This window comes from Cetorhinus maximus, chromosome 22 (assembly GCF_964194155.1).
Source record: "Cetorhinus maximus chromosome 22, sCetMax3.hap1.1, whole genome shotgun sequence".
NCBI classification, from domain to species: domain Eukaryota; kingdom Metazoa; phylum Chordata; class Chondrichthyes; order Lamniformes; family Cetorhinidae; genus Cetorhinus; species Cetorhinus maximus.
Genome location: NC_135900.1, coordinates 68,841,355 through 68,850,476, shown reverse-complemented (window position 1 = coordinate 68,850,476; position 9,122 = coordinate 68,841,355). Strand labels below are relative to the sequence as shown.

At 44.0% G+C, this 9,122-nt stretch overlaps 1 long non-coding RNA gene across 1 annotated transcript in view; it reads right to left on the bottom strand.

Moving 5' to 3' along the window:
- Positions 1-226: 226 nt before the first annotated feature.
- Positions 227-9,122, bottom strand: part of LOC144696379 (uncharacterized) — a 48,819-nt gene continuing 39,923 nt past the window's right edge. The window contains exon 4 of the long non-coding RNA XR_013580161.1: positions 227-775. This is a non-coding gene — a long non-coding RNA (uncharacterized LOC144696379). The remainder of the gene's footprint in view (positions 776-9,122) is intronic.

Sequence of the window (9,122 nt, the reverse complement as noted above, 5' to 3'; positions counted from 1 at the left end):
TACCCATGTCTTCCACCGTGAAGACTGACGCAAAGCACCTATTCAGATCCTCCGCCATTTCTTTGTTCCCCACTACTACTTCTCCAGCGTCATTTTCCAGCAGCCCAATGTCCACTTTTGCCTCTCTCTTACCCTTTATATATCTAAAAAAACTCTTGCAATTTTCTTTTCTATTACTGGCTAGTTTACCCTCATATTTAATCTTCTCCCTCCTTATTTCTTTTTTAGTTGTCCTCTGTTGGTCTTTGTAGGCTTCCCAATTCCCTGGTTTCCCACTGCTCTTTGCCGCATTGTATGCTTTCTCTTTAGCTTTTATGCTGTCCCTGACTTCCCTTGTCAGCCATGGTTGCCTCGTCCTCCCTTTAGTATGCTTCTTCTTCCTAGGGATGAATTTTTGCTGTGTCTCCCAAATTACTCCCAGAAACTCCTGCCATTGCTGTTCCACTGTCTTTCCTGCTAGGCTCATCTCCCAGTCAATTCTGGCCAGCTCCTCCCTCATGCCTCTGCCTTTATTCAACTGTAATACAGTTACCGAACGGTGTTACGTACCCCATGGTACGGGGCTCGATTGGTTATAGCCATCGCTTCACGACTACACTTGATCTTAGCCAAAAGGCCGAGAAGTGATCTGCTTCTGTCACTTCTCACCAGCGCCCTCTGTTGGATGCTCTTCCTCCTGTTGAATGCAAGAGTCCTTCTCCTCGATTCCCTCCTGAGTCGCGGTGGCTGCGGTGACTTCTCCCAGAATGCTACAGTCACTTCTCACCAGCGCCCTCTGTTGGAAGCAAATGGATATGTATTGTACTTGTATTGCCTACCTCAGTTTGTCATCTTTAATTAAATTATTAACTTTTTATTTTAAAATGGTTCATTTATTTACTAAAATAGTGATGGGAATGTCATAGTGTTAATTAAAATCTATTCATGTGGACAACAATAATTTCTAGGCTGTAGTTATTGATAGACAATCGTGTTTGCCCTTTAACTGTGCATGGCTTCTTTATCTTTGTTGCAATTTGGCTCTCCAATTTTCTCATTCCCCTTAATTTGAGATAATAACCCATTCACTGGGCTATAGCTCACCAGGCAGGGAGCTGTCACGCTCGCACTTTAACCAAGTGGCCCAGGAAGTTAGATGACAGGAGGGGACCATTGCCTGGTTGGATGCAGTCCTCAACCAACATTCATGCCCAGGAACGCTAAATGGGAATATTGCCTGCAATGTGACTATTGGAAGCACACCAACTACCCGACTGTCATTAGTTAGCTAAGAATAAACTTGGGTCAAACCAGCAACCTTTGTGCTCTACAGGTCTTAGCCGTTGGAGCCTCAATGTTAATCTTCCCCATACTGGGAGGGAGACAGGGATTAAAAGTTAAAAATCAGGGAACATGTCCCAAACTCATTGCTAATATGCCTGCCACCATTTTTAATTATTATCATATTTAAGTCAGGTGCAGTTAGAAACCCGATTTTAAATTTCTCCCCATTGGTCTCTCCTTGTCGTTGGTGATTTTCCTGCACCTTGTTCCCCAAGCCCTGATCTCTCCTCACCATTGCCAGGGACCATCCAATTGTTTCTGGCTGCAACCTCCTTCTACGGTTTTCCTACCCAGTAGACTGTCAACCTTGCCAGCTGCCTGGCAGGAAATGGAAGAAGAAAATTATAATGAGATCCTTTTAATAAATTTGGCAAGGTCGACGAGACCCCAGCCTCACTCGTAAATATATAGCAACTTGAGACTCCCATCAATTGTGCACATTAATTAAACCCACCTATATTGTCAAGATCACAGCAACCTCCAAGAGAATTCCACTGATAGGGCAATATTTTTTTGCAATTGGATTTTTAGGAGTGGTGCACACCTTGTGGGCGGAATCGTCCATCGCCGTTGGCGTCGGGCATGCTCAGTGGTGTAAGCGAACAATATGGTAAGAAGGCCAAAAATTGGTTTCGCGATGTTGTGAAACCAGTTTGTGATCGTCCGCTTAGTCCCTTGACGGCTGGCTGCGTTTCCTGCCATCAGACCTTGAAACCTCATTGTAATGCATCTGCATAAGGCCAGCCCACCAGAATTATCTCCCCCCCGCTCTAGATCATCTGTCCAAGTCAGCGTGCAATCACACTAACGTGCTTCACAACAGCATTTAAGCGTGCACCTGGTGGGCTGCACTTTGAGGGGAACTCAGAGGAAAGTATACAAAAATGTTGCACAGCGCTCACTAGGATCACCTGCTGAGGTGCGTTGGAGGCTTGGGAGAAGGGCTGCCCTGCAGTTGAGGTGACTTGGAGGGGAGGGCAAGGGCTGCCCTGCGGTTGAAAGCAGTGCAGAAGCACGTGAGGGATGGGGGGGAAGGGAAGCAGCCATGCATTAGGGAAACCTTGTATAAAGTGACCATTCCTCTGCAGCTGAGACAGTTCAGATACAGCCACATTGACATGTGTGGAGTTGGGTCTCTAGCAGATAAGCTACGCAGCAACGTAGAGGCATGAATGTGCCACCAAGTGTTCCAGAGCTTTTCACTCCTTGGGCACAGACTGCAAACTAATGAGCGTTTTAGTGGACTGCAGAACAGTTGGACAACTGGGCACGGTGTATAACCTCTTTACTAAAGATGCCCCTGGAGCAGTCACAGCTGGAGGTGACACTCACAGCCCATTGCAATGTCAGCATCCCGGTGTGGACCAGTCTCCCCCATGGTTCAAGCTAACAATGCGGCCTTGCAGTGTGGGTTAGGAGAATGCCTGGGCCTGAGCTGAGAGCACATCATGCAGTCCAGTGGGCAAAGCTGCCGCCAATCGGTCAGGTGGACTGGGGAGGAGGTGTTTGGGGTTTCGTGCAGCTATGCAGCGCACTAAACTCTGGCCATCCAAGTGCTGGCCAACACTCTCCGGGAAGCGTTAAAGGGCCTTCAGATTTAACCAAGAGAGGTTCTTAGTAGATCCAACTAACCCAAGTGTCTGTCTTTTATTTTGCAGGAGGAGTACATCAGGAGCATGGAACCTGGTGAACTAGCTGTATGCCTCGTGGCTTACAGAGAGTGAAATCGAAGGACGAGAGAGTGTCGGAGGTGCCTGGCTGGGCAGAGGGAGGAGCAGCACCCTCAGGAAGAAGGGGCAGCTGGGCTCCCACACACACCACTGAAGAACCACACCAAGCTGTCGCTGGTCGGTGCCTAGCTAGACCCAGGGTCCATAGACACAGCCTTTCATTCCTGCAGATGACCATCAATAAGTGTTGCTGAAGACTGCGCATGTCTAGGGAACTGGTTGGTCACATCTGCCACCTGCTGCAGGACTTGGCACCAAGGGGACATGGAGGGCATCCACTGCCAGTGGCTGGGAAAGTGACAGCAGTGCTCAATTTCTATGCCAGTGTCTCCTTTCAGGGCTCCACACGTGACCTCTGTAGGATTTCACAAGCCTCCAGCAACAAATGCACCCATGAGTCCACAGATGCCACCTTCGTGAAGGCACGCAACTTTGTGTATTTCACACAGTACCAAGAGAGCCAGGATGCAAGAGCAATTGGATTTGCCCAGATCTTGGGTTTCCCACAGGTTCAGGGTGCGATCGACTGCACTCACAAGATGCTCAGGTCTCCGTCGCAACAAGCAGTCAACAATGTCAACCGCAAGGGCTTCCACTCACTGAATGTGAAGCTGGTGTGCAACTACCACATCCTGCAGGTCTGCGCATGTTTTCCGGGGAGTGTCCACGACTCCTACATTCTCAGTTGGTCTGAAGCCTTCCAGGATCCACAGAGGCTGCAGGGATGGCTCCTCAGGGACAAGGGCTACCCGCTGAGGCCGTGGCTGATGACACCCGTGTGATCATGCTCATATCATAGAGACACAGCCATGAAACTTTAAAAGCATCTGATCCTTTGTCCGCCTTCAGCACCTGAGTCCTTCAGGAGCACAGCGTCACTGGTCACAGCTTCTGAGGAGATGGGGGCCAGCCCCACCTTAAAGGTGCTGACAGCACTCAGAGAGAATGATAGAACTCTGTAATGCCTGCCCACAACATTCTGGCAGCAATGACCAGCACCATTGAGGTGCAGGCATCACTGATATGTCCAGGGAGTGTGAGTCCGGGCCATCACTTTGGTTTGAAGGCTGCACAAAGCACAGGGAAGAGGCCTTGGACTGAGGCACCTGCCTTTATCTTGTACAGAAAGGTTTCACATCTGAGTGACACGAACACTGCTCATCAGAACCAGGAGCCATAGGCACTCTGCTTGTCTGACATCCAGTACTATATGAGTAGAAATTTCCTACAACTGAACAGTGGGAAGAAAGAAGTCATTGTCTTTGTAATCCATCTCAAGCTCTATACTGCAGCCAGAAGCTCCTCTGGTCTCTCTGACCATTGTCTGAAGCTGAACCGGATCACTTGCAGCCTTGTTGTTGTAATTTGATCAACTTCCCACCACATATCTGTTCCTTGTTATGGCACAGCAGATGGTAAATGCTGAGCTGCTCAAATCCCAGAGGGAAACTTGAAACAGCTGCTACAACTGTTTCACAATGTGTATTTTATTTTGAGATGCGTGCCTTGAATTCAGTAGTAATGAGACCACTGAGATTTAGAGGTTTTTTTTAACAAAACTAAATTATACATTTATTAATAAAAGAAAAGATTTTAAGCACATAAAAAGGTCTACAAATTACTACTATGATAACTCCTAGCTCCCAGAATTAATCTGACCCCCAATTACACCTCCTTTAAAGCAACAGTCAAACAAAATAGATTTCAACAGACCAGGCAAAGCACACAATACCCTGGACAGTGATATTCACAGTGAGTTTTCTTAGCTTCAGTTCCTGTAGACAGCAACTTGATACCTAGAGGCTGGAGGCTTTTCACACTTATTAGATCTTAGAATTCCTTCCTCCTTACACATAACCTCAGCTCCTTTATACATGTTTCTCCCTTTTTAATGTAAATCCCATTGTTCCAATATGTCTTTGCAACTTTATTTTTTCCACAATATAAATCTTTCATAGTACTCATATTATCAGTAACCTTTGGGAAAAATAAACACACTGTTTGACTTAGCTTCATATAGCTAGGTGTAACATCTCATCATCTCTTTGTAATTCAAACTACTCTGGCTTATCTAAAAATGCAAATATTCCTCACACCTCCCATTCTAAAACTTCAGCCATGTTTACATATTTAGCATTTCAAACCTAGCTTCCCTTTTGATCACTCAAAAGCTCTAGACGAGCTGTCTCTAATTCAATTAAATCCACCACACACATGTCCACACAGAGAAACTAATCCAAACGCCACCATTAACCTACCTTTACAATAAATCACAATAACATTATGAAAATTATTACATTTTCATGACATCCCTCATTAAGTCCACCTATTTCCACCTCTGTGACTGTGACCATTTCCAACCCTGCCATCATCAACTTCTGTCGATACCCTCATCCATGCCTTTGTTATGTCCAGACTTGATATTCCAATTCTTCCCCCACTAGCCTTCCATATTCCACCCTCCATAAACCTGAGGTCATCAAAGCTCTACCACCCATTTCCAAACTTACAAGTCCCATTGACCTGTCACCCCTGTCCTGCTGACCTATGTTGGCCCCCAGTCCAACAATGCCTCAATTTAAAAATCTTCATTCATTTTTTACAAATCCCTCCATGATTTCACTATTCCCTATCTCTGTAACCCCTTCTGGCCTTTAATCCGCTGAGATCCAAGCGCTCCTTCCCTTCAGGCCTCTTGGTCATCCACAAGTTTTCAATCACCCCAAAATTGATGGCTTTGCTTTCAACTGCTTAGGCCCTAAGCTTTGGAATCCAATCCCTAAACCTCATTGCTTCTCTAATTTTCTCTTTTCCTTTAAAACCTCTTTAAAACCTATGTGGGAGAAATCTGTTCGCATAGCACCCCTCCTAGCAGCACCGCATAGACTTATGTTTATTCCCTAGGGGCAAGACACACCATGAGCCGCTATAGAATTCCTCACTGATATCAGTGAAAACCTCCACATGGGCTGCACAGGTAGCCATTCTTGAATTTGCCTATCCTCAGGAATTTCTCCCCATGTCTTTAAAATCTCCTCAAGTGGCAAGATGTCAAATTTTGTTTGACAATGCTCTTGTGAAGTGCCTTGGGATTTTACTGTCCATACAAATGCAAGTTGTTGTTGTTAAGACTCCCAGCATCAACATCTTGAAGGCCACCATTTACAAGGAGCTGAATTGGAACAGCTTTATTGACATCATGGCTTTAAAACAAAAGGATACTCTACAACAAGTGACTGATCTGCAGGTTCCGCCTCCAAGCCTCTCCAACATCAAAGTTCAAGTCAGGAGTTTGATGGAAATATTCGCCACTGACCTAGAAGTCAGGTTCAAAATTGGTCTTTCAGAGCCCCTGTTGCTCTTTCTTTCATTGGAAATTGTGATTAAAATGTAGTGTGTATTAACTACATTTCGTGTGATCGTAATTTGATTTAAATTAGACATATTCCCTTAATTTTTCTGTTTCCCTGCCGATAGGTGAGGCAACTCACTGCTGCCACAGACTTGGGGTGAAATATATCCCATTTTATTCAGAGTCCATGAGTGGTGCGCAACAACACGTGGTCCTGAAGTGTCAATCTGTGGCTCAATTATAGCATTTTCATCCCTGAGTAAGAATGTTGCAGGCTTAAGTTTCACCCCAGCAGCTTGAGCATATATTCTGGCTGGCCCTTAGGTACAAAACTGAAAGAATGTTGGACTCTCGGCAATGCTATCCTCTGAATCAGAAGTTAAACCATGTTTGGCCTCTCAACTGAATGTAAAAGATCCCAGGATACTAGTCACAGAAAGGAAGAAGACTTCTCATGGTGTCCTGATCATTTTTTTGTAACTCAACCAGCATCATTAGGACAGTTTAGTTGGTCAATTACTTCATTGCTGTGTGGAAATTGCTGCATTTTCTCCAATAAAATAGTGACCACACTTCAAAAAAGTGCTTCATTAGCTGTAATGTGCTTTGGAGCATCCTGAGATTGTGAGAAGTGCCATATAAATGTAAGTTATTTTTTATATTTAATGCAGAAAAATAATCCCATTGCTTCAGCAGTTTTGGAGTATATCTTCTAACACCTCTCTCACACTCCTTGACAGGATAAAAGACAAGTCTTGGCAATCAAAAAATGACTTTTTCTCTATCCTCCAACCATGAAAGTTCATCACTGCTGAGTCAAAATCCTGGAATTCCCAGCCACCTATCATTGTAGGCCCAGCACCACACAAGGAGTGCAATGGGACAGGTGTGGGCACACCATTGCCTTCTGAGGGCAACTAGAGATAGGTAAATAAATGCAGTCCTGGCAGCATCACCCACATTCCAAGAAACAAAATAAATTCTCGTCTGTCTCTTTGTTCATATGACCAAGGCCAGTGCACTTCTGAGCTTTCCTTCATTAGTTTATTGAGTGCTCATGATTCATCGTTCTGAGCACTGACCTCCTCCTCCCTATGCAAAAATCAAGACCCATTGGACCATTTTCTACTCTAACCCATTCTTTCCTGAACAGTGGGCAACAACTCAAGTGCTATAATTAGTCTCATTGCCCTTGGCAAAGAAATAGGTTCCTTGTTAGTTAAATTTCCCTATGTGCAGTGTGGCTGAGAATATGAGAGAGTCTTGGGACTTGGGTGTAGCATGATGCAATATCCCACAGCAAGCAATCACCGCCTACCTTAGTGTACAGCGGACTAGCACTTTATATGAAGCACCTGAAGATGAATGTGGCTATTAAATTGCACCTTAGCAAACCTCAGCATGCTCTCCAGAGAGCGAGATAAAATTAGCAAAATCAAAATGCCCTTTTAAGGACTATAGCAAGCTATCAAAATCAATTCTCTGGCCAAGGTGACTTTCTATGACTCACACAATTGACATTTAATTCTCACATCATCCTTGAGAGATGTGTTTTTTGCCTAAACCTAATATTTTCCAAGTCTTTTCACGTTTAAGTTAAATAAGCCAGCAGTCTAAAGCCCCTGTAGATTCAGCTTTTTGTAAAGACCATCTCCTGAGGAACAGAGTGAACTTCTGAGTGAATTATCGCAAGCTGATTGACTGTTCCATCTGTTTTCATCCTGCCCATTGCTTGACAATGCAAATCAAAATAATTTGTTAAAAATACTCCCAATTCTTTGCATGTTTTTGTGGATGTTGTAAAATAGCAAAACCAGTCGTCTGAGTGCGTGGTTGATGAGTTGAACATATCAAAGTACAATTAATGCCTGAATGTTGTGGATTACTGTGCTTTGCAATCTATTTTCAGTGAATTGGAAACCAACAGAAGAAGATTATGGTTAATCATGCTCCTTGCAGAATTGAAGCCCAGGTTTCAATCTGAAATTGTATATGGGTGAAATGTAATCTTCATTAAAAGCAGTGTTATTTAATTTATACACTGACTGTGGGCCCACATCACTCTTGCTCCTTTTGTTCTGTTCAGAATAGAGAAACTAGACATTCTTTTACCTAGTTCCTTTGGAAGATATTCATTCAAAATATAATTGGGCAACATATTTGTAAGAATTGAACAGAAGCAAATTATTCCAGTGCTCTTAGAATGTTGTAATAACCAATCGTTTTAATGCGGACATTCTTTAGTTGATATTCAGGGTCTGTTATTACATAGCACTAGTGATTCATCCCCACATGAGGGCCTTTGATTCCATTATTTATTCATGCAACTTTAGTCATTTGGCAGTACAGAGCTTGAATATTGCTGAACAAAGAGACATGCCAAAGCTTTTCATCTTGCACTCATCAGGACACTTCACAAGAATATCAATATAAGGGGAAAGCGACAATTTATGCTGGATGTGAAGAGAGTGCTGATTGGTTGGCAAGAGAACTCTAATTGGTAGAGGCATTGCCATGGAGAATGTGCCAGTGATGGTGACTGACAGTTAACTGCCAAGCATTGTTTGAAATTTAAACCAGGCAGCTTAACCCTGATTTGTCAAGGCATTGCTCTGATGAATAAGTCAGTAAATGGCTGTCACTTATTTTGTTTAGCTGAAACAGGCACAATGTGTGTACATGTTCTTTCTGTCTGCAAAGAACAGGGCCCTATGTAT